This window comes from Nerophis lumbriciformis, linkage group LG03 (assembly GCF_033978685.3).
Source record: "Nerophis lumbriciformis linkage group LG03, RoL_Nlum_v2.1, whole genome shotgun sequence".
NCBI classification, from domain to species: Eukaryota; Metazoa; Chordata; class Actinopteri; order Syngnathiformes; family Syngnathidae; genus Nerophis; species Nerophis lumbriciformis.
In genome coordinates this window covers 7537607-7555484 of record NC_084550.2, presented here as the reverse complement: position 1 = coordinate 7555484, position 17878 = coordinate 7537607, and the positions used below count along the sequence as shown (strand labels likewise).

At 40.5% G+C, this 17878-nt stretch overlaps 1 long non-coding RNA gene across 2 annotated transcripts; it reads right to left on the bottom strand.

Annotated features, from left to right (window-relative positions):
* Window positions 1-4807: 4807 nt before the first annotated feature.
* On the bottom strand, window positions 4808-17422 carry LOC133578383 (uncharacterized). Of its 2 annotated transcripts, none has more exons than XR_012049388.1 (3): window positions 17320-17422; window positions 17019-17185; window positions 4808-6336 (listed from the first exon to the last, which is right to left on the bottom strand). It is a non-coding gene; the product is annotated as an uncharacterized lncRNA (long non-coding RNA). The 2 variants fall into 2 exon arrangements; XR_012049387.1 differs by having other exon boundaries at window positions 17019-17222; window positions 17320-17373.
* Between the last annotated feature and the right edge of the window lie 456 nt (window positions 17423-17878).

Sequence of the window (17878 nt, the reverse complement as noted above, 5' to 3'; positions counted from 1 at the left end):
CCTGACCACATGGCCACCACTGTTTCCAAAGGACAAAGGTCGCAAAAAGTTCACAGAAAAGGTTTTGTAAACAATTCACAGAAAAGGTCAGTTCAAAAAGAGTTCGTAAAATAGTTCAAAAAGAGTTGGTTAAACGGTTCAAAAAGAGGTCGTCTGGAAATTGGGCAGATCCTGCCTTCTCTCCGCTTTGAAGTCCTTGGGTGAGAACAATATCTTTCTGTTGATTACCATACATGAAAGAAAACAGGAACACCTTCATCTTGCTCCCCCCCCCCCCCCCCCTTCTAACATAAACATAATTAATAGTTAGCAAATGGGATTGTTTTGGGGGATTTTAAGGAGTAACTGCGCAAAAAGAAATATATGCGGGCGCACAGCCAGAGCTCGCAACAGACCCAACAAAGCAACCAATAGTCGACTGGTCCGTCGGCTGCCCACTAGCTCTCGACCAATGATTACAGAGATTCCGACCAGGTAGACCAAAGTGTTTTATACATGCTCATCGAACTCCATGAAGCTCGTCCATCTTGACGCTCAACACCGGCTCTGTAGTCCCGTCTCTTCCTCCGCATCTCTTCCTCTTAAAAGTATGTAAATGTAATGTTGCTGTCAAGACTAGGACTGTGGCTTGGTTTGTTCTCCCGTGGTGCAATTGAACATTTGGACCAGTCATGGCGTGAAGGTAAATACATGATTTATTTAACACTATAACTACAAAGAAATGATCAAACAAAAGGCGCGCACAGGGGCGGAGGTACAAAACTAGACTATAAACACAAAACTTGCACATTGGCAGAAACTATGAACAATTAAACAAAACACTAACTGTGGCATGAATCAAAACAAAACTTAATTGACATGGCATGAAGTGCGCAGAGGTACATAGAGTGTGACAGGGGTAAGAATGCGGGGATGTCGTCAGGACGAACAACAGAAAATGAATGAACTTAAATACTATGGACATGATTAGTGAAAGCAGGTGCGTGACTCAAAACGTGAAACAGGTGCGTGACGTGACAGGTGAAAACTAATGGTTGCTATGGTGACAAACAAGAGTGCACAATGAGTCCAAACGTGGAACAGGTGAAACTAATGGGTAATCATGCAAACAAGACAAGGGAGTGAAAAGCCAGAAACTAAACAAAACATGACTTAAAACAAAACATGATTACACAGACATGACAGTTGCACGATGTCATCATTTTACGAGAAAAACATCTTGCAATTCTACTACCTAACACAAAGTAAACACTTTAATATAACACAGAATTTTTCGTGTAAATACAACATTTTCACATAAGTACAATAACTGCAATTTTTTCTAAGTATAGATTAAATATGTAACACAAAAACTTTTTCCCCCCATTTGTCTTGTTCTTCTGTCTCGGTTTAACAGCATATTGGTAACACAGTCTACCAAACCCCTATAAAGTCTAATCAGTTTGATTTTAAAATAATTTGTTGTAATATTACACAGGATTTTATCTGTGGTATTTTACTGTGAGATATCCGGTCCAATTCTGTGAAATTTGAGGGTGTCTACATTTTTACAGTAATTTGTTGGGATAGTATGAAGTGAATTAATTGACCCATATTATGTTCAACATAAGGTGAATGTTTATATTCAACTTGGAGGAAGCGAACCACCAGGTTTAAGTAAATAATAATAATAGATTTTATTTGTAAAAAGCACTTTACATTGGGTAAACAACCTCAAAGTGCTACAGTGTAAAAAAAAAAAAAGGATAATGAAAAATAAAATAAAAACTAGAACAGCCAAATAGCTAAAACTAGTATGCGTATATCTAAAAAAAGGCTTTTTTTTTTTTTTTTTTTTAAAGAAGGGTTTTTAAGACTTTTTTTTAAAAGCATCCACAGTCTGTGGAATGCTCTCCCTGACCACCTGAGGGCACCACAGACTGTGGATGCTTTTAAAAAAAAGTCTTAAAAACCCTTCTTTAAAATTTTTTTTTAAAAAAGCCTTTTTTTTTTAGATATACGCATACTAGTTTTAGCTATTTGGCTGTTCTAGTTTTTATTTTATTTTTCATTAGCCCTCAGGTGGTCAGGGAGAGCATTCCACAGACTGGGAGCAGCGGAGCAGAAAGCCCGGTCTCCCATTGTTCGTAGCTTTGTCCTCGGAGGTCGGAGGAGGTTAGCCTGTCCGGAGCGGAGGTGTCGTGTGGATGATTTGGGGGTGAGTAGTTCTTTGAGGTAGAGGGGGTGCATTTCCATGGAGGCACTGGTCAAATAATGGTTGAGTCCATAATAAATTAAGGAGCCTTAGTTGGACATTCGCATATGGACTGAGTTAACTCTCTCACGAGAAAAAGGTACTAAATTCAGACTTCGGAATGCAAAAGCGATAGCTCTATCCTGGAGGAGAGACTCCATGTCTGTCTTCACGTCAACTTCCAAGGAGGTTCTTTTCCGGTCACTTACACATGAACATATCCTTACATAGTCAGGTTGTACCCTCCCGAATTAGCACACACCCAGACAGAGAAAGAAGGAATATTAGGAGTTGGTTCGGCTCCTCCAAGATAGGAGTCCTTAATTTTCGACCTGAGCTCCTCCAGGTACTGCAGACCTGTATAATGACGCTCGCTTGTAATAAAGTAACTTTTTGTTCAGCAAAGCGTCTCCGACGTCTCTTTAGATCCAGCCGCATTGCCGCGTCGCCCCTTTGCCCGGGAGTGGGTGACTAGACCAGAAATACAAAAATCAGAGTTGTTCCACAGGAAGAACTGATTTTTTTAATTGAAAATTATTTTCACACCATTTGAAGTGGGCATGGAACCATCCAAATAAGGGTGTAACCTTCTTGTTAAAATGTTCGTATTGCTTTAATTACACTGGTGTCACATTGGTATCACATTGCTTCAACAGTATCCATTAGTGTCCCTATATAGTCAGGCATTGCATCATTGTTGCATTACAAAGTGAAGTGAAGTGTATTTATATAGCGCTTTTCTCTAGTGACTCAAAGCGCTTTTACATAGTGAAACCCAATATCTAAGTTACATTTTAAACCAGTGTGGGTGGCACTGGGAGCAGGTGTGTCTTGCCCAAGGACACAACGGCAGATGGCGGAAGTGGGGATCGAACCTGGAACCCTCAAGTTGCTAGCAAGGCCACTCTACCAACCAAGCTATACCGCACACTAGTACTGACTGAGTCATCATTATGTCAAATATACTGTAGCCATAAAGGGCTTTCTTTTGGAATTTTGCCTCCCATTCACAATCCTTATGTAAGGCGAGAAGACATTTGTTTTTTCTTTTTTTATGCATTCTAAATTGTAAATAAATGTGATCAAGTCGGCTTACAATTGAGCCTATGGCGGTCGCTCTATTCTGCCTACAAAAGCCCTTCGAGAAACACCTCCATTAAGATTTCATATACATGCTGTAAGTATGTATATAATGTCGGAAAAGGCACAAGTATAATAACATTTAATATTTACGAATTTTAGTCATTTTAAGCATGACGTACACAGCGCATTCATTTAAAAAACGCATCACAACGATCACTTTTTTTTTATCCCCAACAACACCACTGATTATTACCCAGTGCATAGTATTGTGGAGAATGCATATATGTTTAAGAGTTATTTCTCTATTCATAGCCATGTTTGGATCAGCTAGTACTTTTTCTTTGTATATTCTATCAGTTTCTCTTTGTTTTCAGAGGTCTGTTTAGTGTCTTAAACCATCGGAATGGGAATACAACCCCCACGTCTTTCCTTATCAGTGTTGCGAGGGGGAGAGGTGGGGGCTTTCTTTGTGTGCAAGGAGTTGGCTTTTCCGTTTGAATGTCAGATCAACGAGAGTAGCCGATATGAATGTATTGATTAAGCTGATCCCCTGAAATTTCAGTAAAACTTGATAATATTCCAATTCTGTCTTGATGGTCCTTCTTACTCAGCATATATGTCATCGAAAGAACTTGGGATTGACCAGTAACTTAGATTCCCTGGGAGGAAGAGCTAGTTGACGCAACAGTAGAATATCACTTGCTGTACAAAGTCTGCTGTCGTTAGGATGCCGATTGATATAATCTTGTTATAGTCCCGTTTAGATGAAGAATTACTTATAATCCTCACGTTAGACCATTTCCGGGTCTAACGTGGCCGTCAACGCGTACCAACTTGTCGGAATACAACCTAACCTTGATCACGACCATAATGGCTAAGAAGACACAGCTTAGAGATACTCTTCCGTTGTGTGGCAACACTTTTCCTTCCTGATGAAATAAGTAAACCAGTGGTGTTCACAGTGTGGACTGGAGCCATGTGTGAAACGCTGATTTTTTATGGACCCTGTTGCGCCGACCAGCTCTTCCTCTCAGGGAATCTAAGTTACTGGTCAATCCCAAGTTCTTTCGATGACATATATGCTGAGTAAGAAGGACCATCATGACAGAATATGAATATTATCAAGTTTTACTGAAATTTCAGGAGATCAGCTTAATCAATACATTCATATCGGCTACGCTAGTTGATCTCACACTCAAACGGAAGAGCCAACTCCTTGAGCACAAAGAAAGCCCCCACCTCTCCCTCTCGCAACACTGATAAGGAAGAATTGGGGGTTGTATTCACATTCCTGATGGATTAAGACACTAAACAGACTTCTGAAGACAAGAGAAACTGGTAGAATATACAAAGGAAAAGTACTAGTTGACCCAAACATGGCTATGAATAGAGAAATAACTCTTAAACATATATGCATTCTCCACAACCCCTGGCACATTATAGAGGTAAAATAAAAATAAAAACAACAACAAAGAAACGGTTTGAAAAAAATGGGAAATAGAGAAAAAAGGCATAAAGATAAAGATGAAATGTTTATACAATAACAAATAAAAACACAAAAGATTTGTCTTGAACTATATGTATAACTTTTATTCATCCTATTTCATTACAGATGACATGATGTCGTTTTTACCCCCAAAAATAGTTTTTAAAAAACAAAAATCTTTTATTTTCGGCCAAAATCATGAAGCCTTAACTTTCACATTTCCAAAGGAAGGTGAGGAAAACACCGCCATCAAAGTTGTGTAGCTTCTGCTTTTTGCACCACTCATTCATTAAAATAGTTGCATTCTGAGTAAATCTGATACTGTAAATATAAGCAAAGACAGATTTGTATTTCATGTGTGTTACAAGACTTGCCTTTTGAGGGTTTTTTTTCGCACACAAACTGAGGAACTAAAGGGTGTTTCTCCTGTGTGTCATTATGTGTCGAGTCAACTTTTGTCTGTACATAAAGCTTTTACTGCAAACTGAGCAACTAAAAGGTTTTTCTCCTGTGTGCGTTCTCATGTGATAAGACAGAAGGCTCCTTTTCAAAAAGCTTTTATCACACACTGAACACCTGAATGTTTTTTCTCCAGTGTGTTTCATTATGTGTTGAGTCACACCTGGTCTGGAATAAAAACTTTTGCTGCAAACCGAGCAATTAAATGTTTTTTCTCCTGTGTGCGTTTTCATGTGCACAGTCAACGGTCTCTTGAGGGAAAAGCATTTACCGCACACTAAACAAATAAATGGTTTTTCTCCAGTATGTGTTCTCATGTGATCAGACAAAGTGTTCTTTTGACCAAAACCTTTACCACAAACTGAACAGATGAAAGGTTTTTCACCTGTGTGCGTTCTCATATGTTCAGGCAATTGGCTGTTTTGAGAAAATCTTTTCCCACAAATTGAACAACGGAATGGTTTTTCTCCTGTGTGTGTTCTCATGTGTTTTGTCAAATTGCAGTTTTGAGAAAAGCTTTTACAACAAACAGAACAATGAAAAGGTTTTTCTCCTGTGTGTGTTCTCATGTGTTCAGTCAAATGACTCTTTTTAGTGCATCTTTTCCCACAAACTGAACAGCTGAATGTTTTTTCTCCAGTGTGTGCTCTCATGTGTTGAGTTAAATTGCGCTTTTGAGTAAAGCTCTTAGCACAAATTGAGCAGGTGAAGCATGTTTTACCTGTCTTATTTTTAGTGTGTTCAGAGTGTTTGCTGCCAATGTGACTTCTCATACCACCTTCAGAGTCTGTATCGCTGCTCCAAGGTCCATCAAAGCCGTTTTCAGCCTCACTATCTGATAGCGGCGCTATGAGGTCATTATCATCTTCAATATTGACACAGACAACATTCAGTTGCAAATTGTTGAGATCAGCCTCCGGTGGACCAAGACGACACTCTCCCTCCTGAGTGATCCAGAGTTCCTCCTCTTCCTCTTTAGCATAGGGGGGCTTTGGAGCCTCCTGTTTCAAAGTAGAGCTCCCACCATGTGGCTGAGGGAGAATTTCTTCTGGATGACCATTTAGCTGCTGGATGTCTGCGGCACACAAACACAATTTGGCTTAGACATGATCCATTAAATGTTTTTCTTAAACTCGTTACACACTTTCTCCTATGTACTGTATGTGTGCCTAGTTTTTCATAGCCATTCATTTAATGCAGGAGTGTCCAAACCACGAGCTGTAAGCATCCAAACAACATTTCCCGCCCTTGATGTAAATAAACAGAAGCCATCAAGTCAACAGACTAGGCTACACCATACTTGCCAACCTTGAGACCTCCGATTCAGTGAGTTGATTCACCAAAACTAACCTGTTATACAGGAGGAAAAAGCACACAGGACGTTTCAATTGTTCACAGACTGGTCGCGCTCATCAGAATGACAAGACACTTCCGGTCTGCAGGTGATAGCATTCAATTGGGAAGAAACGCCCTACTGCCCCCTACTGACCAATGTGAATACTGATAAATGTGGAATGACAGCTCCAAAAACGAATTCAAACCACAAAATAAAATAAATAAATCAACACAAAAATGTGACACATTATGGGTGGGTCACATATATGCATGTACAGTAGATGGCAGTATTGTCCTGTTTAAAAGTGTCACAACATTGCTGTTTACGGCAGACGAACTGCTTTACGTAGACGAAATGCTGTTGTTGTGTGTTGTTACCGCGCTGGGAGGACGTTAATGAAACTGCCGTACAATAAACCCACATAAGAAACCAAGAACTCGCCCTCGATCATTAGCTGTTTATATTGTGGGAAAGCGGACGTGTGAACAGGTTGTCAACACGTCACTCAGGTCCGCATGGAGCTGGAGGGGGCGTGGCCTCCAGCTCCGCCTGAATTTCGGGAGATTTTATGGGAGAAAATTTGTCCCGGGAGGTTTTCGGGAGAGGCGCTGAATTTCGGGAGTCTCCCGGAAAATCCGGGAGGGTTGGCAAGTATGGGCTACACAGAGTAAGCTGCCCATTAAGCCACGTGGACAATATAAAAAAACGTCTAAGCACCATACCCAATTCAAAATGACACCCATCCAATGCCACCACAAATTACAATAATATTCCAAACACTTCATCGCCACACTACCCCATGTTTGGAGCACTTTAGCTGTGTTGGATGTTTCTGAATGATTACAAAAAATTAAAGAGGCCGTCAGAGAAGTAAACGAGGTATGAGTCACACTTTCCAATCCTCTTTTTTTTATTTTTTTTTTTATCATTACAGATATTAAAGGGGAACATTATCACCAGACCTATGTAAGCGTCAATATATACCTTGATGTTGCAGAAAAAAGACCATATATTTTTTTAACCGATTTCCGAACTCTAAATGGGTGAATTTTGGCGAAATAAACGCCTTTCTATTATTCGCTCTCGGAGCGATGACGTCACAATGTGACGTCACCAGTGTTGGGACTAACGCGTTACAAAGTAACGCGTTACTGTAACGCCGTTAGATTCGGCGGTAACTAGTAATCTAACGCGTTATTTTTTATATTCAGTAACTCAGTTACCGTTACTACATGATGCGTTACTGCGTTATTTTACGTTATTTTTCATGTAGTATTGGCTAGAAACAGAAGATCTGAGTGTGTTTTATTGCAGCGCTTAGGTGGAAAGGAAAAGGCGTGCTTTGTGTGGGTGGGGGCGGGGGGGACTCCCATACCGCAGTTGAGGAGCACAGGGGAGACGTTCCTCCAGGGCCTATGTACGTCTTCGGGGCTAACAACCTTCACTTTACCCGGCAGTGGGTCTTTACAGCTGAGGGTGAATGACGAGACGGGCGGTTTGTTGCAACTTTGTGATTTTATTGGACGCAGCCATCCACCAAGCTAGAGCACCTGCACGCACTCACTGTCGCCGCTCGCTCACCTCTCTCGCCCACTCACTCACTGACGTCACTCACCTCACATGCTGTCATATCTTAAAGGGCCACACACACACACACACATACGCTACTCTCATAACAACTAACAAGACATCATGGCGAAGCCAGAAGTCGAGTTTTTTAACATGGAGACATTCTCAATACTTTTCTTTCGTCGAGCACAAAGAAAATAACATTTTAGTTAAATGTAAGTTGTGTCTTGGATCAAAGATCCTATCTACTTAAAGTTAAAGTGCCATTATGTTGCAGCTATTTAAAATAGTTTTGTCAATTTGTTCTGGCCTGAAATAAATTGGCCTTTTGAAACATATCTTTGTCTTTGTGTGTTGTATGTAGACCACATTGCTTAGCAGAGTTCAGTGATGCAAATGCATGTCAAGTTGATCAACACATTGTATTATTCTCCAGTGCAATAACAGTACTGAAATGAAGGCTAAAAGGGCATTAATGGGAGCCTTAAAAAAAAGGGGGGGGGAAAGAAGTAACTAAATAGTTACTTTTCACAGTAACGCATTACTTTTTGGTGTAAGTAACTGAGTTAGTAACTAAGTTACTTTTGAAATAAAGTAACTAGTAACTGTAACTAGTTACTGGTTTTCAGTAACTAACCCAACACTGGACGTCACATCGGGAAGCAGTCCGCCATTTTCTCACTTTCGTCGGTGTGTTGTCGGAGGGTGTAACAACACGAACAGGGACGGATTCAAGTTGCACCAGTGGCCCAAAGATGCGAAAGTGGCAAGAAGTTGGACGAAATTTGTTCAAAATACGAGGCTGTGGGGAAAGCCGACGAAATGGTCAGTCGTTTGTTCCGCACACTTTACCGACGAAAGCTATGCTACGACAGAGATGGCAAGAATGTGTGGATATCCTGCGACACTCAAAGCAGATGCATTTCCAACGATAAAGTCAAAGAAATCTGCCGCCAGACCCCCATTGAATCTGCCGGAGTGTGTGAGCAATTCAGGGACAAAGGACCTCGGTAGCACGGCAAGCAATGGCGGCAGTTTGTTCCCGCAGACGAGCGAGCTAAACCCCCTGGATGTCTTGGCTCACACCGTCCCTTATGCCAGTGGTTCTCAAATGGGGGTACGCATACCCCTAGGGGTTACTTGAAGGTATGCCAAGGGGTATGTGAGATTTTTTTCAAATATTCTAAAAATAGCAACAATTCAAAAATCCTTTATAAATATAAATAAAAACCTATCTTTTTTTCCAAATAGTTCAAGAAAGACCACTACAAATGAGCAATATATTGCACTGTTATACAATTTAATAAATCAGAAACTGATGACATAGTGCTGTATTTTATTTCTTTATCTCTTTTTTTCAACCAAAAATGCTTTGCTCTGATTAGGGGGTACTTGAATTAAAAAAAAAATTCACAGGGGGTACATCACTGAAAAAAGGTTGAGAACCACTGCCTTATGCCACCGACGATGATCAAGAGAAGAATATCGACCCTAGCTTCCCTGGCTTGCTGACATCAACTCCAAAACTGGACAGATCAGCTTTCAGGAAAAGAGAGCGGATGAGGGTATGTCTACAGAATATATTAATTGATGAAAACTTTATTCATTACTCGCGGTTTTACGTAAATTATTATACATAAACTGTGTTTACCAATAATTTAGCTTAAAAACATTTATTTTTTTCAATCATTCGAGTACATTCGTGTAGTCTTGTGTAATGCAGTATTTTGTGTCTATTTAGGTATGGTTAACCTGAGTGCTGAAATCGTGGAAAAATATATGTTCTTAGCGCGCCTGAAATGGGCTGTCTGCACTCTCAAAGTGCATGTTGTTGCCAAATGTATTTCATATGCTGTAAACCTAGTTCATAGTTGTTAGTAATTATCTTATCAGACAGTGTTAAGCCGCTGAAATCCGAGTCTGAATCCGAGCTAACGTCGCTATACCTTGCTGTTTGTTTGTATTGGCATCACTGTGTGACGTCACAGGAAAATGGACGGGTGTATATAACGATGGTTAAAATCGGGCACTTTGAAGCTTTTTTTAGGGATATTGCGTGATGGGTAAAATTTTGAAAAAAACGTTGAAAAATAAAATAAGCCACTGGGAACTGATTTTTAATGGTTTTAACCCTTCTGAAATTGTGATAAAGTTTCCCTTTAAGCCATTCTGCCTCTTATATCTTCACACCGTGTCTGCTTGTAAGTACTGCGTACGTCTGAGTTGCTGAACATGCGCCTCTGTTCCAGCAATATCACAACGGCGCACCATAATGTCTGTAAAAAATTTTTTTTAAATAAATAAATAAGCCACTGGGAACTGATTTTTAATGGTTTTAACACTTCTGAAACTGTGATAATGTTCCCCTTTAATTAAAAAAACAAAAAAACAATAGTGTCACAGTGGCACCCCCCTTTTAGACCAGTTGATCTGCCGTTTCTTTTCTTTTCTCCTCTGCTCCCCTCTTCCTTGTGGAGGGGGGGGCACAGGTCTGGTGGCCATGGATGAAGTGCTGGCTGTCCAGAGTCGGGACCCGAGGTGGACCGCTCGCCTGTGCATCGGCTGGGAACATCTCTGCGCTGCTGACCCGTCTCCGCTTGGGATGGTGTCCTGCTGGCCCCACTATGGACTGGACTCTTACTATTATGTTGGTTCCACTATGGACTGGACTCTTACTATTATGTTAGATCCATTATGGACTGGACTCTCACAATATTATGTCAGACCCACTCGACATCCATTGCATTCGGTCTCCCCTAGAGGGGTGGGGGGGTTACCCACATATGTGGTCCTCTCCAAGGTTTCTCATAGTCATTCACATCGACGTCCCACTGGGGTGAGTTTTTCCTTGCCCTTATGTGGGCTTTGTACCGAGGATGTCGTTGTGGCTTGTGCAGCCCTTTGAGACACTTGTGATTTAGGGCTATATAAATAAACATTGATTGATTGATTGATTGATTGATACACTTGCATCGCATCTCATAAACTTGACAACCCATTGTGTCCAATATTTTCCACAAAGATAGAATAAGTCATATTTTTGAATAGTTAAAACAAATTTAAATAATGGATCCCATATTACAATATATGACTCATTATTATCTAATCTAAATGCATTTTTTTCTACTGATATCAACTCCATAGCTTGTGTGTACCAGTCAGTTTGAGTTGGACTATCAACATCTATCCATTTTTTAAATATTACCCCTTTTGTTATTATGCATATTGAAAGAAAAGCATTTTTACTCTTTGATGACACGTTACTAAATTGATGGAGATCACCAAGAATACAAGTTTGCAGTGTCATTGGGATGTTTGTATTAAAGGGGAACATTATCACCAGACCTATGTAAGCGTCAATATATACCTTGATGTTGCAGAAAAAAGACCATATATTTTTTTAACCGATTTCCGAACTCTAAATGGGTGAATTTTGGCGAATTAAACGCCTTTCTATTATTCGCTCTCAGAGCGATGACGTCACAACGTGGCGTCACATCGGGAAGCAATCCGCCATTTTCTCAAACACCGAGTCAAATCAGCTCTGTTATTTTCCGTTTTTTTCGACTGTTTTCCGTACCTTGGAGACATCATGCCTCGTCGGTGTGTTGTCGGAGAGTGTAACAACACGAACAGGGACGGATTCAAGTTGCACCAGTGGCCCAAAGATGCGAAAGTGGCAAGAAATTGGACGTTTGTTCCGCACACTTTACCGACGAAAGCTATGCTACGACAGAGATGGCAAGAATGTGTGGATATCCTGCGACACTCAAAGCAGATGCATTTCCAACGATAAAGTCAAAGAAATCTGCCGCCAGACCCCCATTGAATCTGCCGGAGTGTGTGAGCAATTCAGGGACAAAGGACCTTGGTAGCACGGCAAGCAATGGCGGCAGTTTGTTCTCGCAGACGAGCGAGCTAAACCCCCTGGATGTCTTGGCTCACACCGTCCCTTATGCCACCGAAGATGATCAAGAGAAGAATATCGACCTTAGCTTCCCTGGCCTGCTGACATCAACTCCAAAACTGGACAGATCAACTTTCAGGAAAAGAGAGCGGATGAGGGTATGTCTACAGAATATATTAATTGATGAAAACTGGGCTGTCTGCACTCTCAAAGTGCATGTTGTTGCCAAATGTATTTCATATGCTGTAAACCTAGTTCATAGTTGTTAGTTTCCTTTAATGCCAAACAAACACATACCAATCGTTGGTTAGAAGGCGATCGCCGAATTCGTCCTCGCTTTCTCCCGTGTCGCTGGCTGTCGTGTCGTTTTCGTCGGTTTCGCTTGCATACGGTTCAAACCGATATGGCTCAATAGCTTCAGTTTCTTCTTCAATTTCGTTTTCGCTACCTGCCTCCACACTACAACCATCCGTTTCAATACATGCGTAATCTGTTGAATCGCTTAAGCCGCTGAAATCCGAGTCTGAATCCGAGCTAATGTCGCTATAGCTTGCTGTTCTATGCGCCATGTTTGTTTGTGTCGGCATCACTATGTGACGTCACAGGAAAATGGACGGGTGTATATAACGATGGTTAAAATCAGGCACTTTGAAGGTTTTTTTTAGGGATATTGCGTGATGGGTAAAATTTTGAAAAAGACTTCGAAAAATAAAATAAGCCACTGGGAACTGATTTTTAATGGTTTTAACCCTTCTGAAATTGTGATAATGTTCCCCTTTAAGGAATGTGATTGCTTCTTTTGTTGTTTTCAACCATAACTTTTTTATTCTCTGACATTCCCATAATAAATGAACAAGAGTTGCCTCGGCTGCCCGACACTTCATACATAACTTGCTATCTACTACGCCAATTTTAAACAGCTGAGAAGATGTCAAATACAATCTATTCAAGATCTTAAATTGAGTCAGCCTATCTTTAATGCTTCTAAAGGGCTTATTGGCATTTTTCCAAATATCATTCCATGTATCCAAAAGTTGTTTAACATAAACATAGTGGACCGGGTTCACGTTTAGAGCATCAATACAACCAGGACTAAACTATTCTGGTTTCTTTCTGAGATGCAGTTAACTTCAGATTAAATTCCAAACTTGGAGGCAAGCCGCAGATGAACACAGTGGCCCCTACCTTGTGGGAGAACAGAAACACACATGTTGACAACCTAAAGTCCATCCATCCATCCATTTTCTACCGCTTGTCCCTTTCGGGGTCGCGGAGGTGGCTGGAGCCTATCTCAGCTGCATTCAGGCGGAAGGCAGGATACACCCTGGACAAGTCGCCACCTAAAGTCACTGGCTAAAATACTCTTAAGTAGAAGACGTCGCTCATTTCTACTTACTAGATTGTTTTTTAATGTACAATTATAATTAGTATAGATGTCCGATAATGGCTTTTTTGCCGATATCCCGCTATTGTCCAACTCTTGATTACCGATTCCGATATCAACCGATACCGATATATACAGTCGTGGAATTAACACATTATTATGCCTAATTTTGTTGTGATGCCCCGCTGGATGCATTAAACAATGTAACAAGGTTTTCCAAAATAAATCAACTCAAGTTATGGAAAAAAAAAATGCCAACATGGCACTGCCATATTTATTATTGAAGTCACAAAGTGCATTATTTTTTTTTAACATGCCTCAAAACAGCAGCTTGGAATTTGGGACATGCTCTCCCTGAGGGAGGCGGGGTTGAGGTGGGAAGGGGGTAGGGGGTAGCGGGGGGTGTAAATTGCTGCAAGAGGTTCTGGGTATTTGTTCTGTTGTGTTTAAGTTGTGTTACGGTGGCGGATGTTCTCCCGAAATGTGTTTGTCATTCTTGTTTGGTGTGGGTTCACAGTGTAGCGCATATTTGTAACAGTGTTAAAGTTGTTTATACGGCCACCCTCAGTGTTACTGGGCCGGCACGCAAAGGCAGTGCCTTTAAGGATTATTGGCGCTCTGTACTTCTCCCTACGTTCGTGTACCACTCCGTACAGCGGCGTTTTAAAAAGTCATACATTTTACTTTTTGAAACCTATACCGATAATTTGCGATATCACATTTTTTCAAGCATTTATCTGCCGATAATATCGGCAGTCTGATATTATCGGACATCTCTAATATTTAGTCTATGTAAATCATACTTGCCAACCCTCCCGAATTTTCCGGGAGACTCCCGAAATTCAGCGCCTCTCCCGAAAACCTCCCGGGACAAATATTCTCCCGAAAATCTCCCGATTTTCAGCCGGAGCTGGAAGCCACGCCCCCTCCAGCTCCATGCGGACCTGAGTGAGGACAGCCTTTTTTCATGACGGGAGGACAACAGGGTGACAAGAACTAAATCATCCAGACTAGAGATAAATTGTATTACTATGTTTATCTTACCTACAAATAAATATATTTGTTAATTAAAAAAAAACAACTAAATAAATGTTTACTATATTTTGCTAAAAACATCAAAATTAATTGTATTTTTATTTGTATTTTTTCTGACTCCTTATTACATCCAGTCATAGAATTATACATTTAAATAAACATCCATCCATCCATTTTCTACCGCTTATTCCCTTTGGGGTCGCGGGGGGCACTGGAGCCTATCTCAGCTACAACCGGGTGGAAGGCGGTGTACACCCTGGACAAGTCGCTACCTCATCGCAGGGCCAACACAGATAGACAATATTCACACTCACATTCACACACTAGGGCCAATTTAGTGTTGCCAATCAACTTATCCCCAGGTAAATAAACATGTTTGAAATAATTAATTTTAAATGATCATAATAATTAATTTAAAATGACCATATCTAATTATTAAAATAATTATTTCTTTATCAACAACTTTAGCATTTTATTCATTACATTTTGAAGCTCTCAGAAGCCAAGTTATGTTATATTAAGATTTATTTATGCAAGTTTGAAGTATCAATTATCTAAACACAGTTTTGTTTGCATATTTTCAGGATGTGTGTATGTATATACAGGTAAAAGCCAGTAAATTAGAATATTTTGAAAAACTTGATTTATTTCAGTAATTGCATTCAAAAGGTGTAACTTGTACATTATATTTATTCATTGCACACAGACTGATGCATTCAAATGTTTATTTCATTTAATTTTGATGATTTGAAGTGGCAACAAATGAAAATCCAAAATTCCGTGTGTCACAAAATTAGAATATTACTTAAGGCTAATACAAAAAAGGGATTTTTAGAAATGTTGGCCAACTGAAAAGTATGAAAATGAAAAATATGAGCATGTACAATACTCAATACTTGGTTGGAGCTTCTTTTGCCTCAATTACTGCGTTAATGCGGCGTGGCATGGAGTCGATGAGTTTCTGGCACTGCTCAGGTGTTATGAGAGCCCAGGTTGCTCTGATAGTGGCCTTCAACTCTTCTGCGTTTTTGGGTCTGGCATTCTGCATCTTCCTTTTCACAATACCCCACAGATTTTCTATGGGGCTAAGGTCAGGGGAGTTGGCGGGCCAATTTAGAACAGAAATACCATGGTCCGTAAACCAGGCACGGGAAGATTTTGCGCTGTGTGCAGGCGCCAAGTCCTGTTGGAACTTGAAATCTCCATCTCCATAGAGCAGGTCAGCAGCAGGAAGCATGAAGTGCTCTAAAACTTGCTGGTAGACGGCTGCGTTGACCCTGGATCTCAGGAAACAGAGTGGACCGACACCAGCAGATGACATGGCACCCCAAACCATCACGCAACCATGCAAATTTTGCATTTCCTTTGGAAATCGAGGTCCCAGAGTCTGGAGGAAGACAGGAGAGGCACAGGATCCACGTTGCCTGAAGTCTAGTGTAAAGTTTCCACCATCAGTGATGGTTTGGGGTGCCATGTCATCTGCTGGTGTCGGTTCACTCTTTTTCCTGAGATCCAGGGTCAACGCAGCCGTCTACCAGCAAGTTTTAGAGCACTTCATGCTTCCTGCTGCTGACCTGCTCTATGGAGATGGAGATTTCAAGTTCCAACAGGACTTGGCGCCTGCACACAGCGCAAAATCTACCCGTGCCTGGTTTACGGACCATGGTATTTCTGTTCTAAATTGGCCCGCCAACTCCCCTGACCTTAGCCCCATAGAAAATCTGTGGGGTATTGTGAAAAGGAAGATGCAGAATGCCAGACCCAAAAACGCAGAAGAATTGAAGGCCACTATCAGAGCAACCTGGGCTCTCATAACACCTGAGCAGTGCCAGAAACTCATCCACTCCATGCCACGCCGCATTAACGCAGTAATTGAGGCAAAAGGAGCTCCAACCAAGTATTGAGTATTGTACATGCTCATATTTTTCATTTTCATACTTTTCAGTTGGCCAACATTTCTAAAAATCCCTTTTTTGTATTAGCCTTAAGTAATATTCTAATTTTGTGACACACGGAATTTTGGATTTTCATTTGTTGCCACTTCAAATCATCAAAATTAAATGAAATAAACATTTGAATGCATCAGTCTGTGTGCAATGAATAAATATAATGTACAAGTTACACCTTTTGAATGCAATTACTGAAATAAATCAAGTTTTTCAAAATATTCTAATTTACTGGCTTTTACCTGTATATGTGTGTGTATGAAATACTTGACTTGGTGAATTCTAGCTGTCAATATACTCCTCCCCTCTTAACCACGCCCACAACCACGCCCTGCCCCACCCCCGACCACGCCCCCACCTCCCGAAATCGGAGGTCTCAAGGTTGGCAAGTATGATGTAAATTGTGATTTGTGTTATCATTTATGGGTGTCTGGAACGGCGAAATTGGATTTAAGAATGTTTTTTTAACAAAATATTATAAAAACACTGTAGATCTCTTCTCTTTTATGGCTTTTCGTCTCCTCTGATTTGAACTTCAGTGCCTTTTCCAAGCTAACAATCATGGCGGTTCTTTGTTTACCTTTCTCAACGCTCTGTTCAGGGCTCAGGCTGCTTTCCAAAATGATATTGTCGGATACTTCAAGTCTGCCGTTTTTGCCTTTTTCTTCCATTGGTGACGCCGAATCTCTTTCGTGTTGACTGGACGTGGTCGCCATCTCAGCACAGCAGTGGTCGTCCAGACAGGTTCTGTCATCAGTTCTTCACGTCACATAACACTCCATTTCTTCAAACACAATTTCCGGTTGTTTTTTTTACTTTAAAAAAAATACAAAAATGTGTAGCTATGCTGTTAGATTGTAAATTTGGAGAATTTCGCTTACCCGGGGTCTGTTGAGCTGCCCGATCCGTTTGCGCATGCGCCAAATGTCAACCACTTTTGTTCCTTTCTGAATTGCCTTATTTTATTTGTCTATTTAAACAAGGGAATAAGCGGTAGGAAATGGATGGATGGATTTAAACAAGGGTGTGGAGATGTCCCCATTCTCTATAGAAGAGATCGAATTTGGTATTTTTGTGAACGACTGTGACATAGAAATGTTTGTCAACATTATTATGCTCCAGGCAAAACATTTTCTACATAAATGTCGATTTATGAAAGTAAGGCCTACATTTTCTAATTGGCTTGAAAGGGAAAAGCGGTAGGAAATGGATGGATGGATGGGTTACAATTATCAATCAATTCTTGGAGAATGATTAAGTGTTCAAAAGCCCTTAAATTGATATCCTTGTTAAAAACATTTAAAGTGATTTTGGTAGCCCTTTTGTCTTTTTTATCTTTATTTTTTCATATTTTATTTAGTATTATTACTCTACCTGTATTTGCTTTTGTTTTCTTTCCTTGATTTTGAAAGGGCCTTGACTTTTGTGTGAATTATAAAT